This window comes from Arachis ipaensis, chromosome B06, assembly GCF_000816755.2.
Source record: "Arachis ipaensis cultivar K30076 chromosome B06, Araip1.1, whole genome shotgun sequence".
NCBI classification, from domain to species: domain Eukaryota; kingdom Viridiplantae; phylum Streptophyta; class Magnoliopsida; order Fabales; family Fabaceae; genus Arachis; species Arachis ipaensis.
In genome coordinates this window covers 59,181,173-59,197,553 of record NC_029790.2, presented here as the reverse complement: position 1 = coordinate 59,197,553, position 16,381 = coordinate 59,181,173, and the positions used below count along the sequence as shown (strand labels likewise).

The 16,381-nt window shown below is 39.9% G+C and overlaps 1 long non-coding RNA gene across 1 annotated transcript; it reads left to right on the top strand.

Annotated features, from left to right (window-relative positions):
* LOC110263337 lies at positions 2,033-15,245 on the top strand. Its single transcript, XR_002348802.1, has 3 exons — positions 2,033-2,348; positions 7,519-7,520; positions 15,235-15,245. It is a non-coding gene; the product is annotated as an uncharacterized LOC110263337 (long non-coding RNA).

Sequence of the window (16,381 nt, the reverse complement as noted above, 5' to 3'; positions counted from 1 at the left end):
TAGAGCAGTTCGTTCCTGTTAGAGCCTTGGGAATGGACTGACTATGCTTCATTGCATACTCTGAGTGTCTGTCATGCTTTGTGACTTGTTCTAATAACAAGAGTTTGAGGTTTATATGCATGACTGTCTGATGATCAACGCTGTTAGTTTACCATTGCATTCCTCATGGTATTAGGTCTGGCCAACTTAATACTAATGATTTATGTATATGGGAACACTAATTGGTTATCATAGACGAAATAGAAGAATAGGTAATGCGATTCACGGGGTTTGGGAGCGTTAGAAGTTATAAAGTTAGTTTCGTTTTGACGTGTAATCTTTATTCGTGCCATGCAAACTCGTGCCATCTTTTTCTTCATTGCTTTCATTGGAATTCTCTAGTTTGAATTTCCTTCTTAGGATGTGATTTACTTGTTTCCCAACCATACTTTGTCATTCTTGTATACCTTTGATTGCCTATGAATCTGATTGCTTACATAATTCTTTGAATATTCATCCTTGACAATGCCTATGTTTCTGTTCATATATTCTATTTTCTTTTATTTAAGTTTTAATTTATTTTATTCTAGCAATTTTCGAGGGCGAAAATTTTTCTAAGGTGGGTAGAATGTAACAACCCTAGTTTTTGAAAATCAAATAAATAGTTATTTGTGATTTATTTTATTTGTCGATAATTTTATTTTAAGAAAATTATTTTACTAAAGGTAATTAAATAGAGTTTCATGATAATTGAAGTTTAAATTAATTAGAATTCTTTTATTTAATTTATTTTATTCTAGCAATTTTCGAGGGCGAAAATTTTTCTAAGGTGGGTAGAATGTAACAACCCTAGTTTTTGTATTAGATATTTGGTATAATTGAAATTATAATTTTGATAATTGAAAAATAAGAAGAATTGTATAATTTAATTCTATTTTGAATAAATTATGTTATTAATTTGAACTCCTAGAAAATGATTTTATTAAAAATGATTAGATTGATATTTATAAATACTTTAAGTTTAAGTCAATTAATATTTTTGTACAATTTTTATTATTAGTTATTTTACAATTTGAAATTAATGTTTCGGTGATAGAAAATAATGAAAAATTATACCATTTGATTTGAATAATCAATATTGAGTTTAAAACTATATTTTATAAAAATATGATTAATATGTTCATTTTATATTTTAAATTAGAAATAATTGATTGAACTTAGCAATATGTTGATAAATAATGTTCCTAAATATTTTTAATAGAGTACATTTGATTTTAAAATTATTCTACCCTTCAATTTTATCAAAATATCTATCCATATTCTTTTATAAAATCCTAATTTCTAACCCTAATTCCCAAATTGAATCAGAAACCCTAATTCCCAAATCCTAGAAACCCTAACCCCTTTACCTCACCACACTCAGTCGTACCCCACCCCCTTTCTTCCTAAACACACCACACACAAAAAAAAGAAAGAAACGCAAAAATGAGAAGGGAGAACTGAGGGCTTGGAATCGGAGAAGAGGGAGCCGCACTCTGCGCCGTCTAGCTCACCGCCGCCGCATCTCGCCTGTGCCGTTATTCATGCCCATCGCCGTGCAGCCGTTGCTAGCTTGCCTTGCCAACGCCGCCGCTGGAGCAAGGTCACGTCGCCGTCAGTTTTGAAGCCGCTGAGGAGCCGAACACCGTCGAAGTTGCACCGCCGCGTCACCATCGCTGTGACTCCGTCGAACCCGTCACACCCAGCTGTGTCTTGCTTGCTGTCGTGCCATCCACGCTTGTCGAGAAGGAAGAGAGAAATAGGGGAGAGTAGCGTCGCGCCTTGCTGTCGTCCCGTCGCCTGAGAAGAACCACGAAGAGGAGGAACTGGGAGCGTTGCTGTCGCCACCGCTGCTGAAGACCAGCCACCGCGCCGAGCTTTTACCGTCACCGTTCTACCCGGCGTCGCCAGCACTGAAGTCGGCCGCTACCACCGTCGAGCCTTGTTGGAACTGGTGTTGCTTCTGGAGTTTTGGAAGGGAGGCTTGCTCGGATCTGCTTCTGGTTCTGGTTCTCGCAACTGTCGGAGCTTCTGCTGCCATCAGAGCTACTATTGAACTATTGATTTGGTTCCAATTCCTCCATTTTTGAGACCGTGAGATTTAATCCTTGCTCTGCTTCTATCCTATTCCTATGTCTTTCACCTGTTCTAACTAAGGAAACCTATGTTTTTGTTCAGTGTTGCTACTCTATTTTCCCTGTTTACTGTTAGAACTATCATAGGGGATACTGTTAATGCCATCAGGAAACTGTTAGAGCTGCTGTTGTTGCTGATGCGAGTTAGAACGAAATTGGAGTCACGTTTAATTTTGTGGGTTTCGACTAACTGAGGTAGGGGATTTATTTTTAAAGTTAAACATTTTTAATTTAGAATGCCTATAAAGTTATTGGATAAGTGCAAATTGTTAACAATGGTTAAGAATTTCTTAATTAACATGAATGACTTGAAATGCATTTGAAATTAGTTAGTCGTTATGATTATTCTGAGCTGTGATTGAACTTAGATGCTGTTGTGAATAATGATTAATTTAGTGTAACTTATTAAACTGAAATATGCCGAGTTAATTGTTGAACAGCTGTTGTATGGATAATTGATAAATTGAGTTTGGATTGCTACTGTGAATATAATTGGTTTTGTTATTATGAGAGACTAATTGATAGAAATAAGCTTGGTTTGAGGTTGTGAAATTTGGAATAAGTTTGATGATGTTTTAGTGCTTCAATTGGATTATTGAATTCAGGTTAAGGCTGCAAATGTCTTTGGGCTTTGTTGTGAGTGTTTGAAGTTGTAATTGATATTGTTTTCTCTGATGTGGATGGAATTGAGTTGAATTATAACTGTAGTTGGTGATTGATTTGATAATTGTGCGTACTGAATGTTGTAAAGGATAGAATAACTGTAGTTTGGTGTTGGAAGGCCTCAGCCAAACTCTACGTTTGGTGTTGAACTCCCATATCCAAACTCTAAGTTTGGTGTTGGGAGTCTATAAAATTGACCTGATCACCTGTGTGGCTCCATGAGAGCCCACTGTCAAGCTATTGACATTAAAGAAGCGCTTGTTGGGAGGCAACCCAATTTTTATTTATCTAATTTTATTTTTATTTTATTGTTCTTTCATGTTTTATTAGGTTCATGATCATGTGGAGTCACAAAATAAATAGAAAAATCAAAAACAGAATAAAAAACAGCAGAAGAAAAATCACACCCTGGAGGAAGGGCTTACTGGCATTTAAACGCCAGTAAGGAGCATCTGGCTGGCGTTCAACGCCAGAACAGAGCATGGATTTGGCGTTGAACGCCCAAAACAAGCAGCATCCTGGCGTTCAAATGCCAGGAATGCACACTAAGGAAAGCTGGCGCTGAACGCCAGAAACAAGCATAGAACTGGCGTTCAATGCCAGAAACATGCTGCATCTGGGCGCTGAACGCCCAGAACAAGTATCAATTCGGCGTTTAAACACCAGCATTGCATGCAAAGGCATTTTACATGCCTAATTGGTGCAGGGTTGTAAATCCTTGACACCTCAGGATCTGTGGATCCCACAGAATCATCTCAGCATCTGTGGACCCCACAGGATCCCTACCTACCTCCACTCATACTCTTCCCTCTTCTCAATGTTCATCCTCTCTTCCCAATAAACACCTTTCCCCAAAACCCTTCACCAATCACATCAAGCTCTCTTCCCTACTACCCCTTCACCACTCACATCCATCCACTCTTCCCCATAAACCTACCTCATAAACCCCACCTACCTTCAAAAATTCAAAATCACTTTCCCACCCAAACCCACCCTAAATGGCCGAACCTAACCCCTCTCCCTCCACTATATAAACCACTCCATTCTTCTTCATTTTTCACACAACAAAACCCTCTCATCCCCTTCTTAGCCGAGACACAACCTTCTCTCCCTCTCTTCCATTTCTTCTTCTTCTTCTTTTCTTTCTTCTCTTGCTCGAGGGCGAGCAATATTCTAAGTTTGGTGTGGTAAAAGCATAAAGCTTTTTGTTTATCCATTACCATTGATGGCACCTAAGACTGGAGAATCCTCTAGAACAGGGAAAGGGAAGAAAAAAGCTTCCACCTCCGAGTCATGGGAGATGGAAAGATTCATCTCCAAAGCCCATCAAGACCACTTCTATGATCTTGTGGCTAAGAAGAAGGTGATCCCCGAGGTCCCTTTCAAACTCAAGAAAAATGAGTATCTGGAGATCCGACATGAGATCCAAAGAAGAGGTTGGGAAGTTCTAACAAATCCCATCCAACAAGTCAGAATTCTAATGGTTCAAGAGTTCTATGCTAATGCATGGATCACTAGGAACCATGATCAAAGTAAGAACCCGAACCCAAAGAATTATCTCATCATGGTTCAGGGGAATTACTTAGATTTTAGTCCGGAAAATGTGAGGTTGGCGTTCAACTTGCCAATTATGGAAGAGAACGCATGCCCCTACACAAGGAGAGTCAACTTTGATAAAAGGTTGGATCAAGTCCTCATGGACATATGTGTGGAAGGAGCTCAATGGAAGATTGACTCAAAAGGCAAACCGGTTCAACTGAGAAGACTGGACCTTAAGCCTGTAGGTAGAGGATGGTTGGAGTTCATTCAACGCTCAATCATTCCCACTAGCAACCGATCTGAAGTTACTATATACTGGGCCATCATGATCCATAGCATCATGATTGGAGAAGAGGTGGAGGTTCATGAGATTATACCTCAAGAACTCTACAAGGTGGCTGACAAGTCCGCCACTATGGCAAGGTTAGCTTTTCCTCACCTCATTTGACATCTATGCAATTCGGCTGGGATTGACATAGAGGGAGATATCCTCATTGATGAGGACAAGCCCATCACTAAGAAAAGGATGGAGCAAACAAGAGAGCCTATTCATGGATCTCAAGAGACGCATGAAGAAGCTCATCACCAAGAAATCCCTGAGATGCCTCAAGGGATGCACTTTCCTCCATAGAACTTTTGGGAGCAAATCAACACCTCCCTAGGAGAACTGAGTTCCAACATGGGACAACTAAGGGTGGAACATCAAGAGCATTCAATCATCCTCCATGAAATTAGAGAAGATCAAAGAGCAATGAGGGAGGAGCAACAAAGACAAGGAAGAGACATAGAAGAGATTAAGGACATCATTGGTTCCTCAAGAAGGAAACGCCACCATCACTAAGGTGGACTCATTCCTTGTTCTCAAATTTTCTGTTTTTCGTTTTTATTAGTTTTTATGTTAAATTCACATTTCTGGACTTTACTATGAGTTTGTGTGTTTTTCTGTGATTTCATGTATTTTCTGGCAGAAATTGAGGGACTTGAGCAAAGATCAGATTCAGAGGTTGAAGAAGGACTGCTGATGCTGTTGGATTCTAACCTCCCTGCACTCAAAGTAGATTTTCTGGAGCTACTAAACTCCAAATGGCGCGCTCTCAATGGCGTTGGAAAGTAGACATCCAGGGCTTTCCAGCAATATATAATAGTCCATACTTTTCCCGAGTTTAGACGACGCAAAAGGGCGTTGAATGCCAGTTCTACGCTGCAGTCTGGAGTTAATTCACTACAAGAAAAACACACATTCAAGTACATTTGAAAAGTGTAGTCAAAAGTAAAAAAAAATGATGCCTTAGGCTACGGCTACGCTTTTTGGAGTGATTCCTATTCGGCCGTTGCCTATTCTCAAAGGTTACGCTTTTCTGCACCAAGGGCTACGCTTTTGGCCTTTGTGAATAGGCTACGCTTTTCAAGTGATGCTGTCCAGAACCAAAGGCTACGCTTTTCAGCTTTCATTTTTCCAGAATAGGCTACGCTTTTCAACACTACTGCATCACTTGTAAAGCGTAGCCACATTGTATACCATAGCTACTTTTTATAAGCGTAGCCTTAGGTCCCTCTTTTTTTTAACCACATGCTACTTAACAGTTAAATCTTATACGTATACTCCATATTAGTAACCATAGAAACATAAGGTTCAAGTCTACAATTGACTGAGTATGAAAGAAACTATCCTCACTATATGTAGTAAAAGGCTTAATGTGATAGAAATTATAGCACACAACTAACTAAAGGTACTTCCCTCAGAAGTAAGGGCTGGAAGATCAATAAGATAAGAAAAGCATAACCAACTTACTATACAAGTGAAAGATAATAATAAGAATCTATTAAAATTGCAGAAGTTTGGGGCAGGCCCCAAACCATTCAAGAAGAAAAAGAAAATTACCTTTCTGAAGCATGATCCCATCATCAACTGAACTATCAACTTCATTACCACTGATACCAGTACCATATCCTAAACCAGTCAAGCTTGATGAGTAACTAGGCATTGGAAACTCTTCCAGAATTCTAAAGTGTGACCAGTGAATCCCATCAAAGTCATCATCTTTTCCAAATTCCTGAGAAGGGTACTGCTCAAAAAGTGATTATCGTGAATTCAGAAAGAGACGAAACGATGGGTTAAGATATGGTGGCATCAACAAAGAGTATAGCAGATCAATCAAGTAAAGTTAATTATCGTGAATTCAGAAATTACTAAAAATGACAAAACTTGAAACAGTATAAAATAACAAAGTCACCCAAGTATTTCTCTCCATAAGTCGATCAAGGAAAAAAATCATATTTTTAAATAAATATATCAGTCAAACTAACATTAACCAATTTGTTATTTTTTACGGGTCACGCACAAAACCTAACTTACATGGAATTTAGGTGATTCAAGGGCTTCAAATCTAGTATTTTTATAGCAAAAAGCTCAAATTTCCAAACCCAGAATCAATTTCCCGAACCAACAATGAGCTAGGATCAAGCAAAAATGAAAATTAACATAGCAACAGCACCAAAACTCATTTCAATTAATCCATAAAGATTGGAACTTTTAACAGTAAGACAATAATTTTGCATGCAGAATTGGGTATTGGATGGAATCAAAACTATGCAGAATTGGCCTAAGATGCCGTGAACAAAACACCAAACAAATTACTCGAATCTAATTAACTAAATACAGTTCAATACAAATGTCACACATTATTTAACGGATCAGACTTTCACAGCCATATTTTATTTTATTTGAGTTCATCAAGAATCCAACAAATTTAGCTTGAGACCTAATAATAAGAATTGAAACTACACAATACTTGAAACTATTAATTAGTAGAATTGAAAGAAAAAGAAAACCAATAATAAGCAACAAACATAATAAGCAACTCATCTTGGTATTCCTGCGCAGCAACTAATCATGGACAAACTCACCTGTGTTAATGGAATAAAACCCCTAAATTCACGAGTTCTCCTGCGCTGCAACAATAGCATGCATGTTCATCAATTCACGATGTCACAGATTATTGTACCAAAACCCCCAAATTGAAACCTAAAATCAGAACCCTAACCTCACGAATGAAGAAAGCTTTCAGTTGAGCGCAGAGTCTTCGTGATGTGACCGCGCAGCGAAGAGAAGCGACGATGAAGATGAGTGGGGAAGATGAGTGAGCGCAGAGTCTTCCTGGAGTGGTGAGTGGTGTCGCCGTCAGTGGTGAGTGGTGATGACAAACGCTTTTCTCCGATTTGGGGGTGATGACGGTGGTGAGGGCGGCGCAGCGACGATGGTGAGGGCGGCGCAGCGACGGTCAGTAGTGCAGCAATGTGGAGAGTGGTGAGTGCGGGTGAGTGGTGCGTGGGGGCGACGACGGTCAATGGCGAGAGTGAGAGGGTCAATGGCGAGACTGAAGAGAGTGAATGGGGGGCGACGATGGTGAGCTTTGGAGGCAGGGTTTCTTCCTTGCGACGGTGCCTGAGTGACCTTTCCAGGGTTTCTGAAAGGGGACGATGAAGGTGCTTTGGCTTGAGTGAGATTTGGAGGGAATAATGGATAAAAAATTTTACTTAGTAAAAATTTTACTAAGTGTCATCATCAGTTTGCTTTCAGGAAAAAGAGGGAAAAAATTTACTAAGTGTTAAGTTTTTGGCTCTAGATACATTAGGCATCACTTTTAAAACGCACCCAAAACTTAACAAATAGGCTACTCTTTAAAAGCGTCTCCTTTGATACGAAAAGTGAACCTATAGATATCAACCTACGGCTACGCTTTATAAGTGATTTCTATAATACCTAAGGCTACGCTTTTTAAATGATGCCGCATTTGTGTATCCTTTTCTCTTATAAAAAGGCAACACGGAGAAAAGCATAGCCTATTCTAAGCCTATTCTATGAATAGGCTACGCTTTTCAAATGTAGCTTAAAAAAAGTGTGGCTGAATGGGTATTTTTCTTGTAGTGTAAACGCCAGAAACACGTCACAAACCAGAGTTGAACGCCAGAAACACGTTACAAACTGGCGTTCAACTCCAAGAATGACCTCTCCACGTGTATACTTCAAGTTCAGCCCAAGCACACACCAAGTGGGCCCCGGAAGTGGATTTATGCATCAATTACTTACTTTTGTAAACCCTAGTAGCTAGTCTAGTATAAATAGGACTTTTTACTATTGTATTGACATCTTCGGATCAACTTAAGTCTTGGTTACTCCGGTTCCCCTCTGGGGCTGAGACCAATGAACTCCATTATCACTTATGTATTTTCAACGGTAGAGTTTCTTCACTCCATAGATTAAGGTGTGGAGCTTTGCTGTTCCTCATGATTTAATGCAAAGTGCTACTATTTTATATTCAATTCAACTTATCCCGCTTCTAAGATATCCATTCGCACCCAAGAACATGATGAATGTGATGATTATGTGACGCTCATCATCATTCTCACTTATGAACGCGTGCCTGACAAACACTTCCATTTTACATGCAAATAAGCTAGAATGAGTATCTCTTAGATATCTAATACAGAGGACCGAGTCTGAGATATTAGAAACTTCATGGTATAAGTTAGAACCCATGGATGGCCATTTCTGATATCCGAAAAGTCTAAACCTTGTCTGTGGTATTCCGAGTCGGATCTGGGAAGGGATGGCTGTGACGAACTTCAAACTCGCGAGTGCTGGGCGTAGTGACAGACGCAAAAGGAGGGTGAACCCTATTCCAGTATGATCGAGAACCTCCAGATAATTAGCCGTGCCGTGACAGAGCATTTGGACCTTTTTCACAGAGAGGATGGGATGTAGCCATTGATAACGGTGATGCCCTATATAAAGCTTGCCATGGAAAGGAGTAGGAAGGATTGGATGAAGATAGCAGGAAAGCAGAGGTTCAGAGGAACGAAAGTATCTCTATACACTTATCTGAAATTCTCACCAATGAATTACATAAGTATTTCTATCTTTATTTTCTGTTTATTTATTATTATTATTCGAAAACTCCATAACCATTTGATATCCGCCTGACAGAGATTTACAAGATGACCAAAGCTTGCTTCATACCAACAATCTCCGTGGGATCGACCCTTACTCACGTAAGGTTTTATTACTTGGACGACCCAGTGCACTTGCTGGTTAGTTGTATCAAAGTTTTGACAAATTATGAATTAAGATTAGAGCACCAAGTTTTTGGAGCCATTACCAGGGATCACAATTTTGTGCACCACCCATCCTAGTACTACTCTCGCCCAAGCACGTTTAACTGCGGAATTCTATTTGGATCCGGTGCATTAGGGCTAGTATGATCATACCTATTAAAGCAAGCACACACAATTATTAAAAGCGTGTCTTGCAACTTAGGGTAAGTCGAGCTACGATGCCCTGCGGGGCCCGTGGGAGCTAGCTGAAAATCAGTTCATTAAGGCCCGCTTTAGCTAAACTATTCGAGATAACGTCGTTTAAAGAACGAGGGTAAGCACGACGTTAAAAAAAAAAAAAAAGAGGTACAACACGAGGACTTCCCAGGAGGTCACCCATCCTAGTACTACTCTTACCCAAGCACGCTTAACTACGGAGTTCTAATGGGATCCGCTGCATTAGTGTTGGTATCATCGAACCTATTAAAGTACGCGAACACAATTATCATAAGCATGTCTCGCGACATAGGGTAAGTCGATCTGCGAAGCCATGCAGGGCCCGTGGGAGCTTGCCGAAAATCAGTTCATTAAGGCTCGCTTTAGCTAAACTATTTGAGATAGCATCATTTAAAGAACGTGGGTAAGCACGATCTAAAAAAAGAGGTGCAACACGAGGACTTCTCTGGAGGTCACCCATCCTAGTACTAGTCTCGCCCAAGCACGCTTAACTGCGGAGTTTTGATGGGATCCGGTGCATTAGTGTTGGTATGATCGCACCTATTAAAGTATGCGCACACAATTATCATAAGCATGTCTCGTGACAAGTCGAGCTGCGAAGCCCTGCAGGGCCCGTGGGAGGTTGCCGAAAATCAGTTCACTAAGGCTCGCTATAGCTAAACTATTCGAGATAGCGTCGTTTAAAGAATGAGGCTAAGCACGACGTAAAAAAAAAAAAAGAGGTGCAACACGAGGACTTCCTTGGAGGTCACCCATCCTAGTACTACTCTAGCCCAAGCATGCTTAACTGCGGAGTTCTAATGGGATCCGGTGCATTAGTGTTAGTATGATCGCACTTATTAAAGTATGCGCACACAATTATCAAAAGCATGTCTCGCAACGTAGGGTAAGTCGAGCTGTGAAGCCCTGCGGGGCCCGTGGGAGCTTAACGAAAATTAGTTCATTACGGCTCGCTTTAGCTAAACTATTCGAGATAGCGTCGTTTAAAGAACGAGGGTAAGCACAATGTTAAAAAAAAAGAGGTGCAACATGAGGACTTCCCAGGAGGTCACCCATCCTATTACTACTCTCGCCTTAGTACTACTCTCGCCCAAGCACGCTTAACTGCGGAGTTCTGATGGGATCCGGTGCATTAGTGCTAGTATGATCGCACCTATTAAGGTAGGCGCACAAAATTATCATAAGCCTGTGTAACGACGTAGGGTAAGTCAAGCAGCGAAGCCTTGGGGGCCCATGGAAGCCTGCCGAAAATCAGGTCATTAAAGCTCGCTTTAGCTAAACTATTCAAGATAGCGTCGTTTAAAGAACGAGGGTAAGCACGACGTAAAAAAAAAAAAAAAGAAAACTGGCGCAACACGAGGTATTCCAAGGAGGTCACCCATCCTAATTCTACTCTCGCCCAAGCACGCTTAACTGCGGAGCTCTGATGGGATCCGGTGCATTAGTGCTGGTATGAACGCACCTATTAAATTAAGCGCACACAATTATCATAAGCATGTCTCGCGATGTAGGGTAGGTCGAGCTGCGAAGCCCTGCGGGTCCCGTGGGAGCTTGCCGAAATTCAGTTCACTAAGGCTTGCTTTAGCTAAACTATTCGAGATAGTGTCGTTTAAAGATTGAGGGTAAGCACGACATAAAAAAAAGAAAAAAAAAGGTGCAACACGAGGACTTCCCAGGAGATCACCCATCGTAGTACTACTCTGGCCCAAGCACGCTTAACTGCGGAGTTCTGATGTGATCCGGTGCATTAGTGCTGTTATGATCGCACCTATTAAAGTATTCGCACACAATTATCATAAGCATGTCTCGCGACGAAGGATAAATCGAGCTGCGAAGCCTTGCGGGGCCCGTGGGAGCTTGCTGAAAATCAGTTCATTAAGGCTCGCTTTAGCTAAACTATTCGAGATAGCGTCGTTTAAAGAACGAGGGTAAGCACGACGTTAAAAAAAAAGGTACAACACGAGGACTGGTGCACGAAATTGTGATTACACTTTTCACAACTCCGCACAACTAACTAGCAAGTGCACTAGGTCGTCCAAGTAATACCTTACGTGAGTAAGGGTCGATCCCATAGAGATTGTCGGCTTGAAGCAAGCTATGGTTATTTCGTAAATCTTAGTCAGGAGATTAATGATAAGAGTGATTATATTTATGAAAAATAAATAACATGAAATAAATAGTACTTGAGATTCAGTGATGAGAAACAGGCTGAGGTTTCGGAGATGCTCTGTCATCTGAATCTTTGCTTTCCTACTGTCTTCTTCTCCAAACACGCATGGCTTCCTTCAATGGCAAGCTGTATGATCCTCTCGGATGAAAATAAATCCATATGCGCTGTCACCGCACGGCTAATCATCTGTCAGTTCCCACTAGCGTCAGAATAGGACCCTTGTCTTTTTGCACACTGTCACTGCTCCCAACATTTGCAGGTTTGAAGCTCATCACAGTCATCCCTTCCCGGATCCTACTCGGAATATCACAGACAAGGTTTAGACATTCCGGATCCCAGGAATGCTGCCAATTGGTTCTAGCCTATACCACGAAGGTTCTAACCTCCGGACTCAGTTCGTAGATTAGAAACCCAAGAGAAACGCACTCAAGCTGCCGCCTAATGACTACGTTGAGCTTAGATAGAACGGGAGTGGTTGTTAGGCACGCGTTCATAGGTTGAGGATAATGATGAGTGTCACGGATCATCATATTCTCCATATTGAAGTACAAGTGAGTATCTTAGAATAGAATCAAGCGTGATTGAATAGAAAACAGTAGTAATTGCATTAATCCATTGAAACACAGCAGAGTTTCTCACCCCCACCGATGGGGTTTAGAGACTCATGCCGTCAAAGATACAATATGGAATGTAAAAATGTCATAAGTTACAAAAATGAATCTCTAAAAGTAGTTTTTATACTAAACTAGTAAGTTAGGTTTACAGAAAATGAGTAACTAAGTGTAGATAGTGTAGAATTTCACTTATGGAACCCACTTGGTGTGTGCCTGGGCTGAGCTTTCAAGCTTTCACGTTCATATGCCCAAAGTTGGCGTTAAACGCCACGATGGGTGCCAGAATAGGAGTTTAACGCCGAAAAAGGTGCCAGTTCTGGTGTTTTACGCCAGAAAGGTTTAGGCTGACTTTGGGCGCCGGTTTGGGCCATTAAATCTCGAGCAAAATATAGACTATTATATATTTCTGGAAAGCCCAAAATGTCTACTTTCCAACGCAATTGAGAACGTGCCAATTTGACTTCTTCAGCTCGAGAAAATTCATTTTAAGTGCAGGAGGGTCAGAATCCAACAGCATCTGCAGTCCTTTTTCAGCCTCTGAATCAGATTTTTGCTCAGATCCCTCAATTTCAGTCAGAAAATACCTGAAATTACAGAGAAACACACAAACTCATAGAAAAGTCCAGAAATGTGACTTTTGAATAAAAACTAATAAAAATATAATAAAAAGTAACAAAAACATACTAAAAACTATATAAAAACAATGCCAAAAAGGGTATAAATTATCCGCTCATCACACACCAAACTTAAATTGTTGCTTGTCCCCAAGCAACTGAAAACAAAATAGGATAAAAAGAAGAGAATATACAATGAATCCCAAACTTATCAATGAAAATTAGCTTTAGTTAGATGAGCGGGACTTGTAGCCTTTTTGCTTCTGAACAGTTTTGGCATCTCACTTCATCCTTTGAAGTTCAGAATGATTGGCATCTATAGGAACTCAGAATTCAGATATTGTTATTGATTCTCTTAGTTCAGTATGTTGATTCTTGAACACAGCTACTTTATGAGTCTTGACCGTGACCCTAAGCATTTTATTTTCCAGTATTACCACCGGATACATAAATGCCACAGACACATGACTGGGTGAACCTTTTTAGATTGTGACTCAGCTTTGCTAGAGTCCCCAGTTAGAGGTGCCCAGAGCTCTTAAGCACACTCTTTTTGCTTTGGACCATGACTTTAACTACACAGTCTCAAACTTTTCACTTGACAGCTTCACGCCACAAGCACATGGTTAGGGACAGCTTGATTTAGCCACTTAGGCCAGGATTTTATTCATGTGGGCCCTCCTATCCATTAATGCTCAAAGCCTTGGATCCTTTTTACCCTTGCCTTTTGGTTTAAAGGGTTATCGGCTTTTTCTGCATGCTTTTTCTTTTTCTCTTTTTTTTTCTTTTTTTCTTTTTCTCTTTTTTTTCGCAAGCTTTGTATTCACTGCTTTTTCTTGCTTCAAGAATCAATTTTATGATTTTTCAGATTATCAATAACATTTCTCTTTTTTCATTTTTCTTTCAAGAGCCAACAATTTTAACATTCATAAACAACAATATCAAAAATATGTACTGTTCAAGCATTCATTCAGAAAACAAAAGGTATTGTCACCACATCAAAATAATTAAACTAATTTCAAGATAGAATTCGAAACCATGTACTTCTTGTTCTTTTGCAATTAAAAACATTTTTTATTTAAGAAAGGTGATGGATTCATAAGACATTCATGGCTTTAAGGCATAGACACTAGACACTGATGATCATGAAATAAAAATAAGACATAAAATAAACATAAAAGCAGACATATAATAATAAAAGAAAGGAAATTAAAGACATAAAACTAAATGACTCTAATACTAATGCTCATGTAACTCTTAAAATAGATCTCTAATAACAAAAGTTATCACAGAGTTAGGACTCAACAACCTGCATTTGGAGAGGCAAGTGCTCCTTCAATTTGTAGGATGCCTGGCTCTTCAAGGGACAGCTTCTGGCGCTTTAGTTCCTGTAGCTCACGCCCTTGCTTCTTTTGTTCTCTGAGCAGTTTACAGAGAATGCTGTTCTGATTCTGCTGCTCTTCTTTGAGTTGATCCATAGATTCTTGGAGCTTGTTAACAGGTGCTTCTAAGCGGGTCCAATAGTCAAATTGAGGAATTTCTGGGAGGAGCTCATGCGCCGTCCTTTTGATGAGGTTGTCTTGAACTTGAGGTCCATCCATCACCCTTTTGGTGATTGAGTGTTCCACTGGGATATACTCATCAACATCTATTTGTACTCCTGCATCTTTGCATAACAGACTGATCAAGCTTAGGTAGGCCAATTTGGCTTCAGTGGATTCCTTATTTGTAATTGTGTAAATTTCACAAGGAATTAATTGATGGACTTCCATTTCTTTTCCCAGTATAATACAGTGGATCATCACTGCTCTTTTGACAGTGACTTCAGAGCGGTTACTGGTGGGAAGTATGGATTGCCCAATGAAATCCAGGCAGCCCCTAGTAACTGGCTTGAGGTCTCTGCTCTTCAGTTGGTTTGGGATACCTTTTAAATTGGTTATCCACTTGGTTCCAGGGAGTCATATGTCCTCTAGAACTTGATCTAACTTTTTATCTTTAGCCATTCTCTTGTAAAAGGATTCTGGATCATCCTGCAGTTGAGGAAGTTTGAGGACTTCTCTCACTTTGTCAAGATAGAAGTAGATAATCCTCCCTCTGACCATGGTTCGAAAAGTGTGGAAGGCAGTTCCCTCTACTCTTTGCTTATTTGTCAGCCACAGGTTTGCATAGAATTCCTGGACCATGTTTCTTCCCACATTTATCTCACGGTTAGCTAGGATTTCCCAGCCTCTGTTTCGAATCTGCTCTTGGATCTTCAGATATTCATCTTCTTTCAAATCAAACTTGACTTCTGGGATCACTGATCTTCTGCACACTATTTAGAAGTAATGATCTGCATGTTCTTTGGTGCAGAACCTCTCATGCATCCATTGTGGTTTTGGATTGTTTTCTTTCTTGCCTCTTGGAGTGGTTTGCTTTCCTTTAGCGGCCATGATCTTGGTAGGTGATCACGGAAAATCACACCAAACTTAGAGGTTTGCTTGTCCTCAAGTAAAAGCACAGAAAGAAGATGAGTAGATGGAGAGAATGATTCCAATGATGGAGGTGGGGTGATGGCCGAATGTATAAATAGAGGGGAGGGAGGGTATGGTTTCGAAAATTTAAAAAGAAAAAGATATGATTGAAAGATATGATTGATAAAAGATAAACATGATATGCAAAAGAGAAGATTGTTTTCAAAATTTAAGAGATATGAAGAAGATATGAGGAAGTTAAATCTGAATTTTTTTTGTTTATGTATCTAAGAAATAAAAGATAATATGAATGAGTTGAAAAGAATTTTAAAAGAATTTGGGAAGTTAAATGAGTTTTTGAAAAAGATTTGAAAAGAATTTGAAGGAGAGTCAAAAGGAATTTATAAGATTATGAATTTTTGTTAATGGAAGTTAGAAATTGAATGTTTATAATGTTTAGATGCAGAAAATTTTGAATTAAAACAAGAAAATTCGAAAAAATTTGGATTGAAAACGAAATTACCTCTCCCTGTCTGCTCTAGCGTTAAACGCCCAGAATGATATCCATTCTGGCGTTTAATGCCCATCTGGTGGCTATTTTGGGCGTTTAACGCCCAGCCAGGTATCCTGGCTGGCGTTAAATGCCTGAAATCCTTTTTCACTGGGCGTTTTTCTGAATGCCCAGAATGCTGCCAATTCTGGCATTAAACGCCCAGAATGCTCCCTATTCTGGCGTTTAACGCCCAGAATGATACCTTCACTGGCGTTAAACGCCCAGAATGATACCCATTCTGGCGTTTAACACCCAGATTGCCTCTTTACTGGCGTTTTGACGCCAGTGAGCTCC